Source organism: Thalassophryne amazonica, chromosome 18 (assembly GCF_902500255.1).
Source record: "Thalassophryne amazonica chromosome 18, fThaAma1.1, whole genome shotgun sequence".
Classification (NCBI taxonomy): domain Eukaryota; kingdom Metazoa; phylum Chordata; class Actinopteri; order Batrachoidiformes; family Batrachoididae; genus Thalassophryne; species Thalassophryne amazonica.
Genome location: NC_047120.1, coordinates 16,029,617 through 16,039,831, shown reverse-complemented (window position 1 = coordinate 16,039,831; position 10,215 = coordinate 16,029,617).

Below are 10,215 nucleotides of genomic sequence, written 5' to 3'. Positions count from 1 at the left end.
TAGAACAAAACTACATGGTAAATGGCACAAAAATTGCATGGTAAATGGAACCAAATTTGCACAGTAAATGGAGCACAAAGGCAAATGGGATGAATGATGAATATCACATGACATACAAACCACCAATCAAATAACAAGGATCTTTTCAGGCATTATATAAATTGGAATAATGCGTTGGAATCAGTGCATCAGGGCAGTGGTTTTATGCTATAAATAAACTACAGCACTTGCTCTTGTTCAGTCTGGACAATTGTGCTAAAACTACTTTGTGCTGTTTCTAATAGTGTTGATGTTTCATGTACATGCTGGTTACTTTTCATTTTGTTGTTACATGTTCTGTATTGTATTATATTCCATATATAATATACCACTTCATCATGAAGCTGTGTAATTAGTGATGCAAAATTCAAAACTTGCACTATGCACAATTTCTCCAATCACAGACACAGAAGCCTATAAGTTCTTCTGGGTTCTCTGGGTGTCTTGGTGGCTTTCCTCACTCATCTCCTTCTTGCACAGTCTCATATTAGTTTTTGAGAACTGCCTCCTCCACACAAATTTGCCCCACAGTACTATACTGTTTGTATTTCTTAAAGATGGATATAAATTAAGTCCAAGACTTGTCTGAAAAAAACCTGCTGTAAAAGTGAAGATTTATGTGTGTTATATCAAAGGTTGCCATTACTTATGTCACCCATCCTACTGGCTTTAATATTTTTATTTAATTTATATCAAGTTGTAGAGATTTGCTTTCAGTTTGAGTTTAAGGAGGATAATTTTTATAAATGTTAACACATAGAAGCCTGAGTTACTTTTTGTGTTCAAAACGGCATAAAGAAATTAAAATATGTTCAAGCCCAACGGGATGATTACTTTTGAAAGGCTCAGTATTTATTTATTCACACCACTACTGTTTGTGAATATCAGATATTCTAAAATAAACTTCTTGTTTGAAAGGTTTTTGTTAAATATTCTCCTCTGACCACATATGTGATATATCAATATTACTCAGGTTCTCTGTGATCCTACTAAACCAAAATCAACAGTATCTGTTCCTCTAAAGTACGAGAAAGTTTCAAGGGTTTTCCATTTTTAACCTTAATCAAAAGTTAAACATTTGATTGTCAATAACTTTCTTCATCTTAGTTCACTGACTATCTTAAAATGTGGTGAATATTATGTCATTTAATGTTGCAAGGACACGTGATGAAGATTTACATACGTCTCCCCCCAACAGGGTCGGCTAAAAGTTATCAGTTCCTTTCTTGTATTTACAGCGGTTCTGCTTATCGTCGGACCACAGTAAGTACGATTTCAAACTTGAGACAGACAACTGATACAAACCACTAACTTACCGCTAGAGAGTTTCTAGCGGCGGGCAAGCAGACACCTGCGAACATTGAGACACAAGTCCACATTAAAGTAAACAACTTTTCAGCAGTAAGTACACAGCAAACCCAAAACAGACACCAGACCACATTCAAGTTCTACCAACACTTTGTCCACAACATTAACCCAGTGACAGCATAAATAACGTAGCACCAACACTCAACACGCGCAACAGGAACGCATCTTTACTTCCTGGTGCTCAGATCACTACAACAGTCTTAAACTCATTTGAGTCACACCAGAATAAATTGAGACACCGTTCAGCCTTTGATCTTAATTTTAATAAAAAGTAATTAAATCTGTACATCTTCAGGTGATGTTACAAAAACAACATTCGCCAACATGAAAATGTCCATTCATGCAGAGACAAAGAGCTTCAGTGAAATGAAACACGTCCCAGAGCAACCTGAGAACATGATGTTATCTAACATGTTCACAGGCCCATCACGGCGCTGTTACATCAACACCAGGGTTCACAGCGCACCATGCACAGGGTTCACACCAGGGTTCACATCACACCAAACACATGGCTCACACCAGGGTTCACAGCATACCAGGCACAGGGTTCACACCAGGGTTCACAGCGCACCAGGCACATGGTTCACACCAGGGTTCACATCACACCAGACACATGGTTCACACCAGGGTTCACATCACACCAGACACATGGTTCACACCAGGGTTCACATCGCACCAGGCACAGGGTTCACACCAGGGTTCACATCGCACCAGACACATGGTTCATACCAGGGTTCACATCGCACCAGGCACATGGTTCACACCAGGGTTCACATCGCACCAGGCACATGGTTCACACCAGGGTTCACATCACACCAGACACATGGTTCACACCAGGGTTCACAGCGCACCAGACACATGGTTCACACCAGGGTTCACAGCGCACCAGGCACATGGTTCACACCAGGGTTCACATCACACCAGACACATGGTTCACACCAGGGTTCACATCGCACCAGGCACAGGGTTCACACCCGGGTTCACAGCGCACCATAGACAGTTGGATAATAAAGGCTTTAAATACAGATTAAGTATATTTATTAGTATGCAAATCATTCTCTGATTTAAAAAACAAAACACTGATCCATAATTAAAGGCAGGTGGTCTTGGGGTATCAACATGTGCAGTCAGGCCCATAAATATTTGGACAACAGCCTTTTTGTAATTTTGCCTCCGTACTCCACTACAATGATGAAGTCAAAATGGGCTTGTAGATTCACTCACTCACTCATTCAATCTTCAACTACTTATCCGGGACTGGTTCACAGGTGCTTGTAGACTTTTACATTAAATCACAGTTAATGTATAACTAAACTATCACATTAACTATTTAGGAATTACAGCCATTTGTATACAGCTCCATCATTTTCACAGATCGTAAATAATTGGACAAATTATTATAAATAAAATCATCAGTTTCTCAGCCAGTTTTGTTTAATTTCTCTGAATATTTTTTTACATAATTTACATCAATTATTAGGAAACACAAACTGTGGTACTGTCTGCTAAATTCTCAAGGAAACACTCCTCAATTAAACTGAGTTACTGTGCCAGAAGGAGACAAGTGAGGGAAGCCACCAAGATACCCAGACAACTATGAAGGAGTCATCATCTGTCTGTGTCTGGACTGTGCAGCTGTCATCTGTTGTGTCACCGCTCACAGCTCGATGATGGACTGAAGTATTTTCATACAACAAATCTCAAATCTACTCTAGGCCTTGTGGCTTCCTCTTTTAACCAAAATCCTTCTGTTTTTGTGTCACTGTCCAAATACCTATGGACCTGAGTGTATTTGCAGCAAATATTTCGATGTTTCTGGGGGGGGGCTTCAGTAACATGCTGAGTGAGAATCTCAGATATGCATCACATTTTCACTGAGGACACATTTTATCCAGTGAATAAAATAAAGAATGACTGTATATAAAAATTAAAGGTGTGGAACTGCCATACTGTCACGCTTGTACACGTGCCTGCAAAAAATAAAAACAGAGGTTGCAAAAGCTCATTATACAAGTCCTGTAAGCTGCCACTAGATGACGCTGTTTAACCAGTAATACAAACCTCTGGCGGCACATGCTGAGAAGAAAATGCCCCAAAATGAACAACAAAATTCAGGATTCCCTTAAGTTTACATTTAATGGAGCACAGTAACTTTTTTCCAGTATTTGCAGACAGTCTGATAAGAGAATATGACTCAAGAGTAATTTAAGGCCTTATTGAAATTCTGTTGTGCTGCCTGTCAGAATAACTTCATGATCTTAATGTGAATTTGATGTGTTCTCGTGATCCACAACATCGCGTGGGTCTGATATTCGATTTGTAAATGAGTAAGAAACAAATAGAATAAAGTTTAAAATGTGTACAGCTGCTGAAATGAGCCGAAAGGACCAACAAGTTCTTTCAGGTGGTTTCTGCAGGTGTGACCAACTGGGACCATAAATACAGGTGACACCCAGAACAACTACATAGTGTCCTGTCCTTTAAATCCTGTTATAGTGTGATGCTGTCTTTGTGATGAAAGAAAGTGTAAGTGGACTAAAAGACTCATCTCGTCACTGTCAAAGTCCTCACACTGTGGTCTTGAAATAACTGAACAAAATGAAGTGACTGTCAAAGTATTTTTTTAAGCTACCAAATCCCACATAACTTCATATCGTTAACTTTTTTTTACAGCCCAAGTCGTATTAACTTATTGACAAAAATCAGAGCCTGTGGAGTAAAATATTTACCATACTGATAGATTTCATTATCAACCCTTTGAACAAAGAAATGTCACGGAGCTTTGATGTTTTACAGTATAAACATGAACTTTATTATGAATGCCTGTAACCATGAATATCTGCCTTCACTTGGATTGGCTGTCGCTGGGTCGCATCACACAGTATTTGCAATAAATAGATTTCTGGTCTATCTTGGCCCCACCTAGTTGGCGGCAGAGCTACCACTGATTTAAAATGAATGGCAGCTGTTGACCTTTCCTCTGTCTCTTGTAGCAAATGTTACCAAGGGGTGATGGGGTCCCAGCCATGTTTGACAACTTTGTAAGCAATGTTGAAGCATCCTCTGCTGGACATACCATGTGATGACACCATTTACAATGGCCAAAGTGGTTTTTTTTGTGTGTATCTGGTAAAATTAAAGTTTTCATAGGGCAACACAGTAGCTTAGTGGTTAGCACTGTTGCTGTACAGCGAGAAGGCCGTGGGATCAACTCCCACATGTGGCCTTTGTGTGGAGTTTTCATGTTCTCCCTGTGTTTGTATGGGTTCCCTCTGGGTGCTCCGGTTTCCTCCCTCATCCAAAGACATGCAGGGTAGTTGGACTGGAAACTTTAAATTGTCCGTAGGTGTGCGTGCGGGTGTGACTGTGTTTGTGTGTCTATACATGGCCCTGCAACAGACTGGCGTCCTGTCCAAGGTGTACCCCGCGTCACACCCTATAACTGCTGGGATAGGCTCCAGCCCATCCCAGCAGTGACCTGGTTGAAGATGCGCGTGTGTGCGAAGTTTTAACTGGGGAAAGAACCCTGAAATGTACAGTAGTGTTCAGAATAATAGTAGTGCTATGTGACTAAAAAGATTGATCCAGGTTTTGAGTATATTTCATTTGTTACATGGAAAACAAGGTACCAGTAGATTCAATAGATTCTCACAAATCCAACAAGACCAAGCATTCATGATATGCACACTCTTAAGGCTATGAAATTGGGCTATTAGTAAAAAAAAAGTAGAAAAGGGGGTGTTCACAATAATAGTAGTGTGGCATTCAGTCAGTGAGTTCGTCAATTTTGTGGAACAAACAGGTGTGAATCAGGTGTCCCCTGTTTAAGAATGAAGCCAGCACCTGTTGAACATGTTTTTTGTCTTTGAAAGCCTGAGGAAAATGGGATGTTCAAGACATTGTTCAGAAGAACAGCGTAGTTTGATTAAAAAGTTGATTGGAGAGGGGAAAACGTATACGCAGGTGCAAAAAATTATAGGCTGTTCATCTACAATGATCTCCAATGCTTTAAAATGGACAAAAAAAAAAAAAAAAAAACAGAGACGCGTGGAAGAAAATGGAAAACAACCATCAAAATGGATAGAAGAATAACCAGAATGGCAAAGGCTCACCCATTGATCAGCTCCAGGATGATCAAAGACGGTCTGGAGTTACCTGTAAGTGCTGTGACAGTTAGAAGATACCTGTGTGAAGCTAATTTATTTGCAAGAATCCCCCGCAAAGTCCCTCTGTTAAATAAAAGAAGTGTAGAAGAGGTTACAATTTGCCAAAGAACACATCAACTGGCCTAAAGAAAAATGGAGGAATATTTTGTGGACTGATGAGAGTAAAATTGTTCTTTTTGGGTCCAAGGGCTGCAGACAGTTTGTGAGACGACCCCCAAAACTCTGAATTCAAGCCACAGTTCACCGTGAAGACAGTGAAGCATGGTGGTGCAAGTATCATGATATGGGCATGTTTCTCCTACTATGGTGTTGGGCCTATATATCGCATACCAGGTATCATGGATCAGTTTGGATATGTCAAAATACTTGAAGAGGTCATGTTGCCTTATGCTGAAGAGGACATGCCCTTGAAATGGGTGTTTCAACAAGACAATGATCCCAAGCACACTAGTAAACGAGCAAAATCTTGGTTCCAAACCAACAAAATGAAATTCACCGGTGGACATGCTGGGTTACGTTGCCAACTATATCGCTGGAACAGTGTAATGGCGACAGGCAACTGCTACAAAAACTGTGCACACAATTTAATTAAAGAATCCTAATCTCTAATCCAGTGGTTCCCAAAGTCTTTAGGTCAGTGTTTACATCCTGACTGACCTCTGTGCATTATTTATATATAAAGCAACACCGCATTATGATTCCTTCTTTATGTTCTCTAATGCCATATAACAACACAGTGCAGAGTAGCTACCTAAACTCTGTAAGGGAGATAGAGTATCTCGTCAATAGTTTTACATCCTCATTGAAGACAACTTTGGATGCTGTAGCTCCTCTGAAAAAGAGAGCTTTAAATCAGAAGTGTCTGACTCCATGGTATAACTCTCAAACTCGTAGCTTAAAGCAGATAACCCGTAAGTTGGAGAGGAAATGGCGTCTCACTAATTTAGAAGATCTTCACTTAGCCTGGAAAAAGAGTCTGTTGCTCTATAAAAAAGCCCTCCGTAAAGCTAGGACATCTTTCTACTCATCACTAATTGAAGAAAATAAGAACAACCCCAGGTTTCTTTTCAGCACTGTAGCCAGGCTGACAAAGAGTCAGAGCTCTATTGAGCTGAGTATTCCATTATCTTTAACTAGTAATGAGTTCATGACTTTCTTTGCTAACAAAATTTTAACTATTAGAGAAAAAATTACTCAAAACCATCCCAAAGACGTATCGTTATCTTTGGCTGCTTTCAGTGATGCCGGTATTTGGTTAGACTCTTTCTCTCCGATTGTTCTGTCTGAGTTATTTTCATTAGTTACTTCATCCAAACCATCAACATGTTTATTAGACCCCATTCCTACCAGGCTGCTCAAGGAAGCCCTACCATTATTTAATGCTTCGATCTTAAATATGATCAATCTATCTTTGTTAGTTGGCTATGTACCACAGGCTTTTAAGGTGGCAGTAATTAAACCATTACTTAAAAAGCCATCACTTGACCCAGCTATCTTAGCTAATTATAGGCCAATCTCCAACCTTCCTTTTCTCTCAAAAATTCTTGAAAGGGTAGTTGTAAAACAGCTAACTGATCATCTGCAGAGGAATGGTCTATTTGAAGAGTTTCAGTCAGGTTTTAGAATTCATCATAGTACAGAAACAGCATTAGTGAAGGTTACAAATGATCTTCTTATGGCCTCGGACAGTGGACTCATCTCTGTGCTTGTTCTGTTAGACCTCAGTGCTGCTTTTGATACTGTTGACCATAAAATTTTATTACAGAGATTAGAGCATGCCATAGGTATTAAAGGCACTGCGCTGCGGTGGTTTGAATCATATTTGTCTAATAGATTACAATTTGTTCATGTAAATGGGGAATCTTCTTCACAGACTAAAGTTAATTATGGAGTTCCACAAGGTTCTGTGCTAGGACCAATTTTATTCACTTTATATATGCTTCCCTTAGGCAGTATTATTAGACGGTATTGCTTAAATTTTCATTGTTACGCAGATGATACCCAGCTTTATCTATCCATGAAGCCAGAGGACACACACCAATTAGCTAAACTGCAGGATTGTCTTACAGACATAAAGACATGGATGACCTCTAATTTCCTGCTTTTAAACTCAGATAAACTGAAGTTATTGTTCTTGGCCCCACAAATCTTAGAAACATGGTGTCTAACCAGATCCTTACTCTGGATGGCATTACCCTGACCTCTAGTAATACTGTGAGAAATCTTGGAGTCATTTTTGATCAGGATATGTCATTCAAAGCGCATATTAAACAAATATGTAGGACTGCTTTTTGCATTTACGCAATATCTCTAAAATCAGAAAGGTCTTGTCTCAGAGTGATGCTGAAAAACTAATTCATGCATTTATTTCCTCTAGGCTGGACTATTGTAATTCATTATTATCAGGTTGTCCTAAAAGTTCCCTAAAAAGCCTTCAGTTAATTCAAAATGCTGCAGCTAGAGTGCTGACGGGGACTAGAAGGAGAGAGCATATCTCACCCATATTGGCCTCTCTTCATTGGCTTCCTGTTAATTCTAGAATAGAATTTAAAATTCTTCTTCTTACTTATAAGGTTTTGAATAATCAGGTCCCATCTTATCTTAGGGACCTCATAGTACCATATCACCCCAATAGAGCGCTTCGCTCTCAGACTGCAGGCTTACTTGTAGTTCCTAGGGTTTGTAAGAGTAGAATGGGAGGCAGAGCCTTCAGCTTTCAGGCTCCTCTCCTGTGGAACCAGCTCCCAATTCAGATCAGGGAGACAGACACCCTCTCTACTTTTAAGATTAGGCTTAAAACTTTCCTTTTTGCTAAAGCTTATAGTTAGGGCTGGATCAGGTGACCCTGAACCATCCCTTAGTTATGCTGCTATAGACGTAGACTGCTGGGGGGTTCCCATGATGCACTGTTTCTTTCTCTTTTTGCTCTGTATGCACCACTCTGCATTTAATCATTAGTGATTGATCTCTGCTCCCCTCCACAGCATGTCTTTTTCCTGGTTCTCTCCCTCAGCCCCAACCAGTCCCAGCAGAAGACTGCCCCTCCCTGAGCCTGGTTCTGCTGGAGGTTTCTTCCTGTTAAAAGGGAGTTTTTCCTTCCCACTGTAGCCAAGTGCTTGCTCACAGGGGGTCGTTTTGACCGTTGGGGTTTTACATCATTATTGTATGGCCTTGCCTTACAATATAAAGCGCCTTGGGGCAACTGTTTGTTGTGATTTGGCGCTATATAAAAAAAAAATTGATTGATTGATTGATTAGCGAGCAGAAGCTAATGAGGTAATTAATGTTATTGCACTGAGTAATATCAAAGTTATATTCCCACTTTTTATTCAACAGCATGGTCTTTTTAAGAGTATAATTTATTAAATTATCTAATAACATCTTCCCCAATCAGAGCTTCTTCTTCTTCCATCTTATTGAGGCATTACCTACAACTTCTGCTTTGGAGCATAAATCACAGAACCTCATTCAGAATACAGGAGCAGTTTGTCACACACTGCCATCTTGTGGTCAAATATGATAATACAGTATTTTTTCATATATGTCCAAGGGCCGTCCAAATTAGTTTGAGAAGAAAAAAGTGATTTAATGTCAGGAAGAAATGGTAAACCAGCTTGCACTTATAATTGTATAGCAGCTTACAAACCACAGACATGCAGTAATTTGATACTCTTGATATGAAAGAAACAGCTGCACATCAATTACCATTTCAACAGAGCAAAGCTGATATGCGCAGGTTTTAAATTTGTTCAGTGCTGCAGCCAACAGATTTATTAGATTGCTGAGGCATTTACATTAGCAGTCAGCAGCCAATGCATTTTCCTCGCGGTGCCAGCATTCATTACTCCATCATTCATTAAGCAGCTAAAGGGGCAACAGTTCTATGCAAGAGTTTGCATACAAAAGAGTAAAACACATTTTTTCCATCAATGTATCTATGCTAAATGAACGTTATCTGTAAAGCTTGGGACTCCGGCGAGGGCGGTCGCATCTCCTCCTCTCTCCTCTCCCTCTGTGCTTTTCTGTCTCTGTTCCAACCTTCAAAAGTCCCAACTTCACCAGACTACTAATTCTTTGAACTATATTGGAATAACCATAAAATAAATCAGCTGGTCTCTGAATGCTATTGACACCATTGTTTTTTAACAAGATTGCTCCCCCACACACTCATATTGCCTCAATTCAGATGACGGACTGTCTTAAAGTTGAGCGTACATAAACAATCAAATGTATATGTGCAGTGTTTTAATTCTAATGTGTGCCATTATTACGTTCAACTAGTAATAATTGTTGATTAATTGCTGTATTTTTGTCTGAGGTAATTGGGTGTGATACGAATTGCCCTTTTAGGGATCAATAAAGTTGTTTGAATCTTGAATCTATCGCTTTTCCAACTGAATCAGAAGCTCAAAGCACCTTACAATGTCTCACATTCATCCATACACACACCAATGTCAGGGTGCTGCCTTGCAACTGAGCTCACTACACACTGGGGGCAACTCAGGAATTAAAGACCTTTTCCAAAGGCCCTTAGTGATTGTTTAGTCTGGGTGGGGTTTGAACCAAGGATCCTCTGGTCTCAAGCCCAACACTGAACCACTACACCATCACCTCTAATGCCTATTCAGCACGTACAAATGTT